The 17,273-nt window shown below is 44.9% G+C and overlaps 1 protein-coding gene and 1 pseudogene across 2 annotated transcripts in view; both read right to left on the reverse strand.

The window, feature by feature from the left end:
* The window catches only part of KLF12 (KLF transcription factor 12), a gene marked incomplete at its 3' end in the record, with an annotated part of 258,378 nt that overhangs the window by 205,052 nt on the left and 36,053 nt on the right, over positions 1 to 17,273 (reverse strand). The window lies entirely within an intron of this gene.
* LOC306948311 (E3 ubiquitin-protein ligase TRAIP pseudogene) lies at positions 7,056 to 8,287 on the reverse strand (annotated as a pseudogene). The gene has a single exon. The product of its transcript is annotated as an E3 ubiquitin-protein ligase TRAIP pseudogene (transcript).

Below are 17,273 nucleotides of genomic sequence, written 5' to 3' on the forward strand. Positions count from 1 at the left end.
CCACTATTGCAGCCTCTGAGGAAGGAGTAGAACTCCACAGGAAGAGCGTGTCACATCATCCTACGCATTGTCCTGCTTTCTCCAATCCCGACCGGACTGCAGCCAGTTAAAGCCAGGGGACTCCTTTTAAAGCCAAGGGCTGTTTCTGTTTTTCTCCTCCAGAACACCTTTCAACAGCCACAGTGCTACAAGGGTACCTGGCTGCTGCTGACAACCTCAGCAAACCATGACTGAGTCCTTTACGAGACCAACCAAGCTCCATTCTGCAGCAGAATCACAGCATTACTGTGCATTTTATTAAAAAGCTGAAATGAGAAACATGGTAAGTTTGAGCTGCTGTGCCCTTTGATTTTCAAACCCTGTTCACACACTCTATAGCAAGACTGAACAGAGCAGCTAATACTATTTACCTTGTCTTCAGCAGGAAAGACATTCTACATGAGGTTGTCTGGCACACTACTGGTTTTTTCTGATCTTCAACTACTGAACGTCCCAGAGACTGTCAGTCTCTTTGGCTGCTTTCTCAACCAGATGTGTACACATATATAATGAAAGAATCCCTTAACACTTCAACTTCTGTATATCTGCAAAGAATTCTGTCTTTTTTTGTTCGTCTCCCATGCCTTCCCACAGTCTTGGCAAAAAAAAAGAAAAAAGTTTTAAAATAATAAAGCAACCATTCCTCAAACCTCATGGAAAGGATTATTTCTGCTACAAATGTCTTTTCATTAGAAGTGCCAGCTTAATTTCATACCACATCAGAAGCTGCGATGACAGAAAACTTGCACAGCCTCAGAAACTGCAGAGGAAGGAACAGAAATACAAGAGATCAAATTGTCTTTTTTTGACACTTCTCCACGCAATAACACTGCACACAGGCAACTGAGGGTTTGAGCACATCATCTCCCACCACCACTGCAACCACTGATGATGATGCTACCCATAGCCCCTGGCCAGTGCTCATCCTCCCAAGAGACCCAGTGTTCCAACAGATGTCACTTAAGGAGAAAGAATGGATTCAAGTACACAACAAATGCAAGCAAGTGGTAAACTACCACCGGGTGAGGTTTGGGTAGCAGCTTTCTAGGGTAGAGGATGGACAAGGATGCATGGTGAAACACACAGTATTCTTGCCTAGCTGCACAGTCTGGTTAACACAGGAACACAGTCTCATATGTTGACGGGCTTGCAGTTTATATGTATATACCTGCTACTGTTTCAGTTCAAAAGTCTTTACCAATTAGCTTGAGATGCATTTTCAAAAACTACTGCACAGCAGCAGCTGGGATGGAGGCATGAGAAATAAGAACAGCCCTGCAATCACTCAGGTTAGTTCAGAAGGAGGGCAGAAGGTGCTCTAAGCACAGAGCAGAAGTTCCCCACAGTGCAGGAGATGCCCATGGAGGAGCAGGCTGTCCCCCTGCAGTCCATGGGCAGTACATGAAGCAGATCTCCACCTGCAGCCATGGAGGAGCCTACAGAGCAGCAGAGGATGAAGCCTGAAAGAGGCACAGCCCATGTATACCACTTCAGGAGCAGCCCCAGGCTAGAGCTGCAGCCCGTGGAGAGCAGCCTGCTGTGGGGCAGGAAGGCTGGGGGAACTGTGCCTGTGGGGACCTGTGTGGAGCAGTGCCTGAGGGGTGGGCCCTACGGTACAGAGCCGTGTTAGAGCGGTGCTTAGAGAGCTGAAGCCTGTGGGAGGACCAAGCAGGATCAGTTTGGGAAGGACAGCATCTCATGTGGAACAGGAATAGTAGCAAAGCATTATGGACTGACCACAGCCCCAGTTCCCTTGGGCACGAGAAGAAGAAGACAGAATGGGGTGGATGGACGTAAGGTATTCATAGTTTGCTTTTTCTTCTCACCGCTCTAGTCTGTTAGCAATAAGCAATAAATTGCATTGATCTCTCTACAGCGAGTCTATTTTGCCTGGGATGTTATGAGGTGAGTGACCTCCCCCTGTCCTCATCTCAACCCGTGAGCCCTTTTCCATCATATTTTCTCTCCCTCTTCCTCTGAGGAGGGGGAGTGAGAGTGGTGGAGTTGTCAGGGTGAAACCATAACATCAGACTGGACTCTTATTTCTCCCACTGACCTTTGCAGAACCTCTAAGCTATGGCGGGTGCATTTCCCTGCACTCCTTTGCTATGCCACAGCAGAAGTCATATACCAGAGATAAGCAAATCCAATTAAGATTAAAAAAAACACTACAAAAATAATTACCAGAGATTAAACAATGATAAAGATTTTTTTGTTTTGCAGATCTTACATGAACTTGGCAGTACCTTCCTAATGACTATTTTCACTTGCTCTTTTGAGCCAAGACCTACCAAGTGCCTGCTTGCAAACAAGCCCTCCACTTTCATGATGAGCCTTTAATAAGAAAAGGCTCTGCACCAACACACAGTTTTGCCTACTACTTATCAGGCTGTGTCTTTGGATAATCAGATTTGCAGGGCAGCCCAGCTCTCACACAGTTAATACTGGTGCAGATGTGTTTGGACACATGGAATCTACAGATATTGCCCAAAAAGTACCATTTTGGTTTCTCTTTTAAACATAAGAACCTGGCACCCTGCCGTGGCATTCTGGCACACTGCATCCACAGGAGATGAGATGGTCCTCAGCATCCCGCTTGGGTCCCCTCACAATGTATTGGACCAGACCCCATGCAGACAGCACTGCAAAGACAAATTCTGCACTTCCACTTAAAATATTGGTAATGTTTTTGTGGGGCACTCTCACCATCAGGTAGCCAGATGGAATCACAGTCTGTTGAAAAGAAACAAACACAGATCAATAACGACAGCCTGAGTCCTGCGCTTTAAATATTGTCAAAACACGTACCAGAAAAAGGCTGGTGGACTTCAGAGAGAAAGCTCGGTGCACACAAATATTCCTGTATTGAGAACTAACATCTGCAGGAGTTAACTAAAGATGTATAAATATCTGCCAGCAGACAAGACGAGTAAATAAATAAGGATGGGGAGCATTTCACACTCTTTTAGCCATTTATATTTAATGATCTCTCTACCGCTCAGTCTGGAGTTCTCCAATAACAGAGCTGTGGAACATGTGAATGAGAACAGGAAAGCATGAACTCAGAGATCAAACCTCAGCTCCTCTGGTTTTAAATTGAAAATAACAGCCCTTTCCCTATTGATTTTTTTCTCCTTTTTCATTTGTGAAAAATTGATTTTTTCTTGCCTGTGTTTGCTGTAGTGTCCACAACCTGCAGCTCGCTGCTTGCATTAATCTTTATATTTGTTCATCCATACCTCTAAGTAAGCCGTGTAAAATAAACACCTGGGAGCCTTTGTCCCACACTCACTGGTCTTTTTACGAAGGCCTGGAAATAGTATCCTTCCCATGCTATGACCAAAAGGTGAGGCAGCTGTGCTTGCATCCCCTGAAGATGCTCAGAGAAGGACCCTTTTATAGACTTTTATGTATTCTCCACAAAGCAGCACCAACTTCATGGCTGAGGCCACACAGACTCATGCCCCCCCAACAGCTCCCTTGAAAAAAGGAGAGTGAAACCTCCAGGCTCGCTAACACCTGAAAGCCGTGAGGAATTTTAGAGGGAAAAAAAGCCCTGAGGTACCCCAGCAGAGGAGATAATTTTGGAAGGTCAAGATGAAAAGGCAGAAAGCTCTCAAATAATGAAGCCCTCACCGCAGTTAATACCTGTTTCTCTCACCCTCTCAGTACGAGAGTAATGGATTTAACAAAGGAGCCCACACCACACTTTGCAGACCTGCACAGCTCTTACCAAGGCAGCTGGGCTGGCTGGAAAACTGCCAGCCAACTGCACTCCTTAAAACCCAGCGGCTATAAAACTGGCAAAGTTTAACACAGAGCATCTTTTTAAAAGCAGCAAAAAGCTGAGGTCTGACTGAAAAATTTTCCTCAGAGAATGATTTGGGGATTAATCTGAAAAAATGTAATTGAGGGTAAATCTGCGGTGCTTATGAAATACTAATATTTTAGCACTGAATCTCTCCCGCAAAATAGGAGCTCTTAATTCTCTAAGCAGGCCAGATTGTGCAGCAGTATTTATGATGTGCGCACATGGCCACTCAAAACACGTATGGCTTGCTTTGCTTTTGATCTGAACTATGAAGTGCAGATGTGGAAGGCATTAATCCACTTTGGCAATCGATCTCTTGCACACCAGAAAACAGTCACAGGGAAATGAAGAACCAACACAATGAAGTATCACCCGTCTATATTGGAAATAGTCATTAAATGTATTAGTTAAATTTCAGAACTCGATGCAGCATTGAAGACAGGCTGAGGGAGCTGGGCTTGTTCAGCTGCGGGGTGACCTCACTGCAGCCTTTCAGTACCTAAAGGGAGCCTGCAAACAGGAAGGGAGTCAACTCTTTACAAGGGTAGATAATGGCAGGACAAGGAGAAATGGTTTTAAGTTGAGGGAGGGAAGATTTAGATCAGACATCAGGGGGAGGTTCTTTACTATGCGAGTGGTAAGAGTGGTAAGGTGCTGGAACAGGCTGCCCAGAGAGGCTGTGGATGCTCCATCCCTGGAGGTGTTCAAGGCCAGGTTGGAAGGGGCCCTGGGCAGCCTGGTCTAGTATTAAGTGGGGAGGTTGGTGGCCCTGCCTGTGACAGGCGAGTTGGAGATTCATGATCCTTGCGGTTCCTTCCAATCCAGGCCATTCTGTGATTCTGTGTGATTCAGCGTGCAAAAAATATCCTCTTGCATACAACAGGCCACTTAAGGCAGTTAGCCATTATGCTAACTTGTGCCTTGTAAATCTGAAATACACTCCTATTCCAAGATCTTCACAGCATTAACTATTCTGGGTTTGATTTAATTCAAATTAAGCCCTTCATGACAGCCTATGTCATCTTTCCTTGTCCCCTTCGTCCAGAGGCATCAATAACATCCATAGAGAGCACTGTAAACACACTCTCATTACATAGTTCTCTGACCCATTTATCAGACTAGAGAAAGAAAGGGGATTGACTATGACACAAACAACAGATACACAACGTATAGAACTGTCAGTCCAAGATTCACAATAAGATTCACACATCCTGCTTGCAGGTCATGGGAAGAGAGGCTGGGTGTCAGGAAAAGCTTTTTCACCAGAGGGTGGTCGAGCCCTGAATCAGGCTCCTCAAGGCAGTGGTCATGGCACTGAGATCATAGAGTTCAAGAATTGCTCGAGAAATGCTCTCAATCATATGGTCTGATTTTGGGGTGGTTCTCTCTGGAGCCAGGAGTTGGATTCTGTGATCCTCTTGAGTCCCTTCCAACTCAGGATATTCTACATTTCTGAAGTAGGAAATTAGGTGATACTGCAGCACTGACACACGCACTCAACGCAGGACACAGACACTGTCCATGAGAGGGGGGCTCAAGTGACAGTCCTCCATATATGGGTACACTCTAATTGGAAATCACCTGCATTGCACATCATGCTGAGACTCCTCCAGTGAGATGCAGCAAGCATGCAGCAAGGCTAGATTCATCTCTTACATAACCGCATTCCATTTGGTGGATTTTCTAAGCAGCAGCAATTCCCAAGGGGAAAAGAAGAAAAAGAAAAGGCAACTTCTGTAACGTTATTCATAGGAAAAAAAAAAAGCATCTTCCTCTGGGCACAACAATGAATCATTCATCTGTTCATAGGGTAATATTCAGGCCAAATAAGAATGCCAGATATAGAAAAAAAACAAACCCAGTGCAGTGTAAAGTAAATAAAATAAGACCTCTACCCTTTCTGAGAAGTGGAAGGAGCACTTTTTTTGTGAATTTGGGTTCTAGAAGTAAATGTTCAACAAATCTTAAATTGCAGCTATTACTGAGAACAGAGAGCTACAACACAGGACCACAAATTCATAAAATCATTAAGGTCAGAAAGACCAGTAGGATCGTCTAGTCCATCCACAACCCATGCCTGTGACTGCACTAGACCACGTCCTTCAGTGCCATATCCACACTCTTCTTGAACACCTCCAGGGACTATGACTCCACCACCTCCCTGGGCAGCCAATTCCAACACATCGCTGCTCATTCTGAGAAGTATTTACTAACATCCAACCTGAATGTCCTGTGATGCACTGTAAGGCCATTCACTCTCAATCTATTGCTGTTAGCTGACAGAAGAGAGTGACTCACTACAACCTCCTTTCCAGGGAGACCAATAATGACCCCCTAAGCATCCTCTTCTCCACTCCAAACCATCTCAGTTCCCTCAGCCATTCTCAATTAGACTTGTACTTCAGACCCTAACCAGATTCACTGCCCCCTTCTCTGGACATACTCCAGGATCTCAATGTCTTTCCTGTAACAAAGAATATTTATTTATTTATTTTTACCAATGCACAAAAGAACAACAAAAAAAAATGCTTACAGTTACATTAAAAAACAGAAATTCATACAAAGAAGTCACATCATGCAGACCAGAAAGAAAGGTCATCAGCACAGCAACCTCTCTGCTTCCACATGGGATAGCGCTCACCAACACCCTCCTCCCTGATCCATGATCCCAGTGCTAGATACAGGCTCCATGTCCCTACCCAAGGCACAGTGAGGCACCCTGGCTTGGCACAGGTGCCCCAGAGCTCAGAGGGACAATGAGTGGCATGACAGCAGGCACAGCCGTGCTGCAGCATCACTGCTGGGAGCAGCCATGCCCTGCGCACGATGCAGGGACATTTGCACCATTTACAGCACTGCTCCAGGTCCCTTCTCTCCCCGCTTGTGCTCCCAGCTGCTGCCCCAGCTGCAGACAGACACCAGATTCTTTCCGGCAGCTCCAGCTCGCGGCTGTGTCCCAGAGGCGCGGTTCCACCTGCAGAGCCCAAGAGCAGCAACAACTGCAGAGCTCCAAGCATACCAGCAGATAAGAACACCCTGTTTATTCTGCGAGGAAATGGGAAAGAAGAGGGCTGAAACGAGGATGAACCAGTCAGTGTACTAGGTAGAGGGTTGGTCTGCTACTGGCTTGCTGAAGGGCCAGGACTTTGCTCAGGTAGGCTTTGGGAAGTACATTCAGTCTTGCTGTTTCTGGGGGCATGGGACCTCACTGCAGCGAAGCACTTAGCCTGGCCCAGCTGATGCTGGAGGACAGTTCAGAGGGAGCGATGGATGCTGGCCTAGAGATGTTCCTCTTGCTATTCACAGCTAAGAGACAGAGCTCTGAAGGGTTTGTAGGCTCAACAAACTTGGTTCTACCTCTCAAGCCATCGCACCCCAACCTCACCTTGCCCACGTTTCTGCAAGCTACCCAATTTACGATTCTTGGATCCTGAATTCCTGATGGATGCTGGCAGGAATCTGTTAAAAGTCTCACCCTCCAGATTATGCTCCCAGTTCTCCACTGTTTCCCTTAAAGCCTTCTTTAGCAGATTCACCACTGGAAGCTGCTTTTTAATCCAGCTTCTGCCTTTTTTGCAAGGCTTAAAGGAGACCTGCAGGGCTGATTTGCAGGGGTATCCACATCAGAAACATTATCTAGATCAATCTCATTGCTGTGGGCTTAGTAACGGAGCTCTGGATGCTGAAAGACCCACTCCTATGGAACTGCAAAAGATGAATCATCTGAGTGTCTCTGGTTATAGATGTCTATCTTCCTCAAACTTGGGGTCTCCCATGTCTGCATTTTTCAGATTCTTCTGCGTGCTTTTTAACTCCTCCTTTGTCTTATCCAACTCTGAAACTGTTTTCTGCAGCTTACTGTTGACAGAGAATAACTCCTTCTGGTTCTCTGCCATCTCACCAGACATCTTCCAAGTCTCCTTCAAGTTCACATATTCCTTCCTTGGTGAGACACAGTAGATAGCAAGCTGCTTTACTGCTGCCTGCCCATCTCCCATCTCTCTGAACATCTCTTCCACTTCAGTCTACTGTCTCTGAAACAACAATTCAATCCACTCCATGGTTCTCAGATTGCTTTGCTGGTGGCAGGCCTCTTCTTCTGATCTTCTGTTATCCTCCTGCTACTTCTCCAGGAGTTTCACCTGTTTCCTGAGGGAGGAACACAGCATCTCTGTGTCTCTCCCAGCACCTTCTAAAGCAACTCTGTTGTGGTACTGCAAATGTCCATCCCACAGCCTATCCACGATGGCCTGGTATTCCCATTTTTCCTTCCCTTTCATAGAGAGCCGAGCCTTCACCTTGTCCACTTCATTCTGTAAGGTCTCTGCATCCAGTTCAGTCTGCTCCTTCAGGGCAACATCAAAGAAGAGCTTACCGATAATCTTATCTTTTGCTGAGCTGGATCCTGCACTGAGGGCACGTGCAGCCAGGCACCATACTGAACCATTGGAAGCAGGCTGGACTGGCTCTGGGCAGCCTAGTCTAGTGGTTGGTGATCCTGCACATAGCAGGGAGGTCAAAACTAGATGATCATTGTGGCATTTTTCAACCCAGGCCATTCTATGATTCAGTGATTCTATGATTCCACGAACAGGCAGGCACAGTGGAAGGTACGCCTGCACAGCACACCTCTGAAGAAATCAGAGCAGACAGTGCAGTGGGCGTAGATGGGCAAGATGGGTCTGACAGGCTGTGACTATGGCAATTAGAGCAATTTTCTAGCACTCTTCAGGCAGCTGGATTGAGCTTTGCTCCACACCAGCTTTAAACGCCGAAGTGCCTTAATTAAGAGCTCGGTGGCCCTAAGTTTCAAATGCAGTCAAACACGATGGTCCTGTGTGGAATGAGAAATTAGGCTTGATGATCTCTATGGGTCCCTTCCAACTTGGAATATTCTCTGAAGAGAGACAGGAGAGCAGAACCATCCCTGCACGTGCCTAGAGATGCTGCTCCTCTTATTCTTCACAGCTAAGAGACAGACCACGTGCCCCACTCTGGAGAAAACCCACAGCAATAAGGCCGCTGCTGGAGAAGTGCCAGCACACCCCTCTTCCCAGCAGAGCTGAGATGCACACACACCAGGTTGCCTTTGGAGGAGGCTGAACAAGAAGCCCGTCTGCAGCAGCACACCAAGCACGCTTCAACCCCCAGCGGGGTCACGGAAGCCCACAGTAATGACTGGTTTCATGATTTTCATCTACTGATCAGCTCCTGCTGCTCCAAATTACTTTCTTATGTCGAAATAGCCTCCAGCACATTGGTGTCAAAGTTAGGTGAGGTGAATCTAAATCTGGTGGGCTGCAGATTCTGTGACTGCTTCAAATCTCATTTAAAATAAACTCACACTGCCCAACGTTAGAAATATGACTTGCTAGTAACACTAGATCAGTATTTGTTGGATATTTTACCATTCCCTTTACTCCTCTTGACTCCTGCTGCTTCTCTGAACAACCTTATCCAATTTTCCAAGTAAGCAGAACTTTTTAAATGTCTTTACACAAAATTACAAAATCATGAAAAAGGCTGAAGTACTGAAGCCAAAGAGTAGGGTGGCTCTGTCACTGGGAAATAGTACATGTCCTGGGAACAGAAGTGAACCTGACACACATTCTCTGATCAGATGGAGGCAGCTGACTAGTCCCCTTATAGCTTGAAAAAGAGAAGGCTCCAGGGAGACCTCATTGTGGCCTTCCAGTACTTAAAGGGAGAGTATAAACAGGAGGGGGAACGGCTGTTTACAAGGGTGGATAGTGATAGGACAAGGGGTATGGTTTTTAACTAAGACAGGGGAGATTTAGGTTAGGTATTTGGAGGAAGCTTTTCACACAGAGGATGGTGACACACTGGAACAGGTTGCCCAAGGAGGCTGTGGATGCCCCATCCCTGGAGGCATTCAAGGCCAGGCTGGATGTGGCTCTGGCAGCCTGGTCTGGCGGTTGGTGACCCTGCACATAGCAGGGGGTTGAAACTAGACGATCATGATGATTGTCTTCAACCTCGGCCATTCTATAATTCTATGATATGATTCTATGACAACTTGGGCAGCTGTACACCTGAGCCCATCACCTAAGGCCTTCCCTACTGCCCAAGGGAAGAAAGGCTTCCAGAGCCAATTTCTCTCACCCTAAAATAGGTAGCTAAACAAACCACACATCAGGTATTAGGCATGCATGTTTCTGTCCCTCTGATGAGGCAGCATACCTGAAGCCATTCAGCTGCAGATTTCCACCTTCTGGACACCAGCAAACAGGAGAGACTGTTTCAGTCAGTGCTTCAGGTTGACTGACCCATTGCTAAATTCATGTCTCTTGTCATGCGCTGTCAGAGTTAACATCCAAGTGTAACAAACACGTACCACCAAGGACAGTTTTCCTGTTGTTGAAAACCTTATGCTTGCTTTGGTTTGTTCACATATGATCAGTCACGGCTTGCCTACTGAAGTTCCATTCAGAGAACTGTAGATAAGCATCATCTTTTACACATGGAAGTTAACATAGCTAGATCATAGCACCCTTGAGGTGCTATGAGGTGCTGCAGGGGAAGAAACAGCTTGGGTGAGGTAGCAGCAGGTAGGCAGCCATTCACCAAGGCATGAGCTGCTCACTCTTCCCTCCCCCACCACTGCTTTTTCTAAGTCTCCCATTCCTGAAACTTTCAGTCTCCCACACTCATCAAACCCACTATTTGGGACCCCTTCCCTCCGGAAACCACGGCCCCCACACAACAGTGTGACATCTACACACAGCCCTCGTCAGCTGCAGGAGCTGGGGCATGAGGCATGCTGCCCTTGCAAGATTAATGCTTAAATGCTAGTATTTATTTCACAGCTACAGCACTGAAATATACTGGCTTGCTATAGACTTACTGATTACACAGCCTTACTTAAAAGGATAAAAACCCATACTCCTTTTATTCCTCAATTCCTTTTAATGTCTTTTCTTTATTTTACATTCACCTCCTCCTCATATAAGGTGCCCATGAACCTTATATGAAGCAATATACAGAAACTCTCTCAAAATTTTTACTATCAACTGCAAGTTTTTTTATTATTACTGAGACTGAAACTGCAGAAAAACATACCTGCAAAATGATTCTGGAGATGTTCTCTGCTTTAGCGCATTGTATTTTGTCAAACGTGCGGAACAGAACACAGTACTTGGAATGTTATGAGCAAAACTATTTATAAAAGGCCAGAAGCTTTAAAAACAGACTTCTGGTTCTCTGCTGGCTGAGCAGCTCTTACCTATCATCTCCCTGTCCCGAAGTTGCACAGCATCCCCTAATAACAGCCAAGAATGAAAACAGAAACTTACACAACTTACACATGTTTAACTCTGAAAGTCAAAACATAAAATATACCAAGACCAGGATGTATGCTGGCTCTTACAAGATAGTTTTTAATCTTAAAAATGGAAAATCCTTCTCTTCTGGATAGAACCCTTCATTGCTAATACAGTTTTACAAATATGAAGCATTTACCACCATTGAAACCTATAAAAAGTCTGCATCAGATCATCTTCATGGGAGAACCTCCAAACCTAATTAATTCCCAAAGTAGTAATTTCCAGAGCATTAACATTTCAAATGTCTAAAGCAGACAGCAAGGTGCAGAAGAATGATTCAGTGACTTCCTAGAGAACGAAAAACACACCACAAGTCTTCCAGGGTGCTGTCCTCTATCAAAAAATATGGCTTCAGAGTTCTTGCAGCTGAAAAGTGAGCTGCTCCAAAAACAAACGCCACTGTCTTTATCAAGAGGTAACACCTGACTTCAGGAAATAGTTTGGCATTAAGAAATCAAACACTCATCTGGAGAAATTTTAGGTGAATATTAGGAGTTTCACAACTGCAGAGACCTAACATATTAAAAGGGAGGCTTCCCTTACAGCAGTCTGGTACCTTCTGCATGTGAGTTCATGTTCCTAGAGAAGAAAAAATATGCGAGTCCCAAAGAAGGTTATGTGAATTATTTCTTTATTTAAAACTTTTTGCCCAAGGCAAGAAAAAAGACCACACAGTTCTAAAATACTCTCAAAGTCTGCCAACCATAAGGAAAGCAGAATGTAAAAGGCACAAGGATATTTAAACAAATGGAATTAATTCAGGTCCTTTTCTCCTTAGTTTCTGAGCATCTTCTAAAAAAATGTGAAAAACATAACTTACATCTGTCATCTAGAGCTTACTTTCTCTCAAATTCTTCCTGGGAAAATCCACATGTGCACTGCAGCATTTGAGGTCATTTCATTCTCTTTTTTGTCCCCCACACGCATCTGCACATTTGTCTATCCTTAGTCATGAGAACACGGATGAGTTGAGAATGACCTCAGGGAGGAGTGGTGGAGCAGCACGATCTAGAAAAGCCTCAGTATCATTAAGAAAGGAGATGGTCTGTAGCAACAAATCAAGATAATAAAAAAGGAGGGGGAAGAAAGCAGAATCACAGCTCCTCTTATTGATGAAAATTAAGATACACCATACACATCTTGACTTAGCCTTTCAGAAAACTGAAAAGGAACACACTTGGGGAGAATGTGCACCTTTTCTAAAGGTAGTCAGGTATAGCATCCTCAACCTGCTCTTTTCATTTCAGTGATCTCTCACCATAACAGCAGTCTCCTCTAGTTTTTAATTAGTAGTTCACAGAAATCACAGCTTGAATATGAGGAAATGTAGCTCACGGCTTTGAAGTATTTTTCATGTATCATACATTAAATGCTCTGCTCACCTCCCATATTCTTTCCATTCCTATAACAATAAGAAATTCCCATTTTTGGGGATTTGTGAACTAATAACATTTGCAGAATTCTCTTGCTGCAATGGCATGTGCAAATGGGAAACAGTACCTAACGGGACAACACAACTGCAACATATTTGGTATTAGAAAGCATCACATCTAAAGTTGCTCATTTATGCAACTTAGGAATAATACAACTGTTAATTAGCTATTCTACTACAGATTCAGGCACCCAGACAAGAAACATTTGTGATCACTGAGCAATATTTAACCTCTTCTTCAAAAAAAGGCAAAGCGTGAAATCTGATTCGTGACAGGGTGCTAAATTAGACAGCCTTAACTGCAGAGTCCAAGAATTGCCACTAACTCTCCTGCAGACATTTTCAGAAAGAAGTTCCTGCCACCTCCATTCTCGAGCTGTCCCTGGAAAGCAGTGTTTCTGCTTTCAAAAGTGTTTACAACTTTTTACTTATTTTGGAGCACATGGGGAAGAAAAAAGGTAACCACGTCCAGAACTGAATTCCTCTTCAGCCTACAGAAAGGCTCAGGAGGGTCCAACAGAATCACGGAAATGCTCAGGTTGGAAAAGACCTGAAAGATCAAGTCCAACTGCAACCTAACCATACTACCCTAACAAGCCTCCACTAAATCACGTCCCTGACTACCACTACTAAGCGGTTTTTAAACACCAGGGACGGTGATTCAACCAACTCTCTGGGGAGCCTATTCCAGTGCTTAACAACCCTTTCTGTAGAGAAGTGTTTCCTAATACCCAACCTAAACCTCCCGTGACACAACTTGAGGCCATTTCCCCTCATCCTGTCACCTGTCACCAGTGCAAAGTGACCAACCCCACTCTCACTGCAATCACCTTTCAGGTAAACAGACTTTCAGACTAAACAGCCCCAGTTCCTTCAGTCTCTCCTTATAGGGCATATTCTCCAAGCCATTCATAAGCCCTGTTGTCCTTCTTTGGACCTGCTCCAGCGCCTCAATGTCCCTTCTGTACTGAGGTGTCCAAAACTGAACATAGTACTCAATGTGTATAAATACTTGAATGGTGCAAAGAGAATGAAGGCAGGCTATTTTCAGTTGTTTGCAGTGCAAGGAACAAAGATGCTGGGCACAAACTGGAGCACAGAAGGTTCCCTCTGAACACCAGACAGCACTTCCGTGTTGTACAGGTGACATGACACTGCTGCAAGCTGCCCAAAGAGGTTGTAAAGTCTCCTTCTTGCAGTTCTTCAAAAACCACCTAGAGATGGGCCTGGGCACCCTGCTCTGGGTGTCCCTGCCAGAGCAGGGGGTAGGCCACATGGGCCCAGAGGTCCCCAACATTAATAATTCTCCAATTCTGTAGTAAATATGAAAATAAGTAGCTCTGGAGAGCTAGGTAGTATCTGCCAAAACAGATTTTTTTTTTCTTTCAGAGAACTTCACAAACTTTACTTAGGGGTGAACAAAAGAAACTAAACTTTTCCTGAGTGCCTGACAGCCCCACTCCCTTGTGCTCTCACTCGCAGCTGCCACCCGCTCCAGTTGAATCAGCAACACAAGAGCCTGCAAAGCTCTTCCTTCCAGCTGGAGGCTCTGCAAATAGGGCAGGGTGCAAGAACCTGGCAGTGCAGAGGTACGCATGTGTGGGCCCACCTTCGCCCCTCCTCTCCTGACATCCACTCATGCCACCCATCTCTCCTTTTTATATCCCTTTTGATCTACATCAATACTATCAGGTCTCTGCACACAAATGAAGTTCACGGAATCATAGAATTCATCTTTAAAGGTCACCTAGTCCAACCCCCCTGCAATGAGCAGGGACACCTACAGCTAAATCACACTGCTCAGAGCCCTGTCCAGCCTGACGTTGGGTGTCTCCAGGGATGGGGCATCCCCCACTTCTCTGGGCAATCTGTTCCAGTGATTTGCTACCCTTACTATAGAAAAATTCTCCTTACACACCCACTCTAAATCTCCCTTTTTAATTTGAAACTATTTCCTCTTGTCCTATCACAAGGAATCCTGCTGAAGAATCTGAAGAGTTGCTTGAATTTCATCACAGCAACAAGAAGGCGAGCCCAGCCTCCACTCACACTGAGTGCTCAACCAGATCCCACAGAATCAGGCAGAAATGCAAGCATGGAGGGGAAAGGTGTCTGATCCTCCATGCACCACGTCTCTAGCTGGCATTTGCAAACCCCAAAAATAAAATCAAACCCAAATTGTCAGCCAGCACTTCTGAACATGGCTCCTGTTCCCAGAACCCGGGCAACTAACTTGAGGTGACTTAAAGTGGTTTGGCTTTACGTGTGCTGTTACTCTCTTAAAGCTTGCCTTTGAGGCTGAGAAGCACATAACCTAGAAACCTACACATTCCTGTGATTTTCAGGAGTTGTGGGCGTCAACGCAAAATGGCACTCTGCTCTTTACTTCTTCCACACCAATGTTATAACACTAATTTATTTTAATATATTGAATAACGTCACAGCCCACTACCTATTTGCACTGCTCTGTAATATTAAAGTTTCCCAGCTTCAGATTTGTATCACAGGAGAGAAGAGAGCAATACATAACTGAACTCCAGGCCATTCTATCTGGTACAACCACAAGTTAATGAATGCAAGTAGGAACTGTTTAGCAAACTCCCCAAAAGCCAATCCAACTGTTAAGACTCATTGCTTAGCACACGGACAGAAGTCTCAGTGATCTGTTCACAAAATTGTTGGGCAAGAGCCGTTTTGCTGTGCTACAAAACAAACATTCTAATTTAAAAAGGAAACTCCAAAGTCCAGAGCCCTGCATGGAAAATGTGTTGGTAGTAACTGTCTTCTGATATGACACAGATTGCAAATCAAGTAATTTGTTTATTCACAACAGCAGAGGTTTCAGAAGGGAAAAAGGTTTCTTAAGCTCATTGATCTCCAGAGATTTATTACACAATATGCCACACAGAGCCATATAAAACAACTATATGTTCTCCAGAGGTAGTGAGAGGAAAGGGACTACAGGTATCACCTCCATAACTCTACGGGAGAACATTACAAGAGCAACTGCTACAATTACACAGAAAAGGTGCATGCCTGGCCCTCCAGTGTGTGCAAGGTAAGGTCAGATCTGCAAGGAACTGATCTGGTTACACAGGTACAGAACAAGGGGCAAAGCAGCCAGATCTGAGCTCTCTGTTCCTGAATCCACAGCTGGGGATTCATAACCTGCCCAACCCACACAGCACGCCTGTAATTCAATCCTTGTGGTGACCGAAACAAGCTCCAGTCTGCACTTTTCTGACCTCTGAGGAAGAAGATAACCATCAGTAAAGTTCAGAATTGACTGTCTGCTCAGTTTCATCAAATTTCCCTACGATGCAGGATGCCAAGAAGCAACAAGAACCAATTTATAGCATATAGCAACTTAGTGGGTTTCCTCCCCACCCCCGTGCTTCCTTCACCAATTTCACACAGGGCGCTTATGCAATTCATCAGCTGAGCTCAGGCAGGTCAGCAAAGGTCAGCACGACCAGACTGCCCTTCTGCCCTCCTGGGAGGGCCCTGCAGCCTGGCACAGCACCATGAGCCGCAGCACCACTGCGGGTGGGAGGATGGTATCAGGCTCCCTCCACGTACACAGCTCCATGGTGGGCTCAGCAAGCCCAGCTCAGAGCTGTGGAGCAACAGCAGCTCACACAGAACAGTTCTTGCACTTCTGTGTGGAGGAAACAAAAGGTAAGGCTGAGCCTGGTACCAGGAAAGTGCAGCACCCTTTAGGCACTCACCGTCATGCACCAGAAAATTATTATTTTAGTAGTGATTAATACAAGCTGTCATGTAAAATAACAAAGGTTAAAAGTGAAATGCATGCCTTCATTACTGAGAGTAACAGATTTGCAATAGGAAAGTTCTTAATTTATCTCTGGCAATTTTAACCATTTTCATATAATTTATGTTAAGAAGGCAAAACTGACTGACTGGCACTTTGTTTCACAATAATACACCAGCCAAAAATCCTGGCTTGCATGACTCATTTGTCATCACTGCCAGAGACTAGGAACTCCACATCTGATGCTCTATGCATAAATACAACCTACCCACAGTGGAAAATATGCATCACATCAGGACAGGGTCAACCTTGACTGAGGTTTGTAACTTCCAAGCACTTCCTATCACTAAAGACAAAAGAAATACATCCCTTTATTTTTACAAAACAAAAATGACTGTAAAAGCTTCCCCAGTCCCCAGCTATATTCCAAGTGGGACTGTGAACGCAGCATATTCACATGGCATTCAGATGATTAAGACATCATTTCAACAGAGCTCGACTATCGCAGGCTATCATTTAAAAAAAAACACACTTGATTTCTGCAACAAAACCAAACCACAAGGAGGAGCAGCCCTTTAACCCAATGAAGCACAATGACAACTACACTGAGCACATCCACTCCGTGTCTCCTGAAAGCAGCCAAAATGGCACTTGCCTGTTCTCTTCCTCCAGTGCCCTCAAACATCAATTCCATATTTGAAGAAAAAAAAAATCTGGCGGTTTGGAATTACTCCATCTTTGATCATTCTCTACCTTGCAAACAACTGTGGCAGACGGAACCAGCATTTTTATTGTTACTTGGAGACGTCACGGTGGAATTTATGTCTCCTTTACACAGCGTCTCTCTCTCTCTCTCTGGTATTCAGATTTTTTACA

This window comes from Tetrao urogallus, assembly GCF_951394365.1.
Source record: "Tetrao urogallus genome assembly, chromosome: 1".
NCBI classification, from domain to species: Eukaryota; Metazoa; Chordata; class Aves; order Galliformes; family Phasianidae; genus Tetrao; species Tetrao urogallus.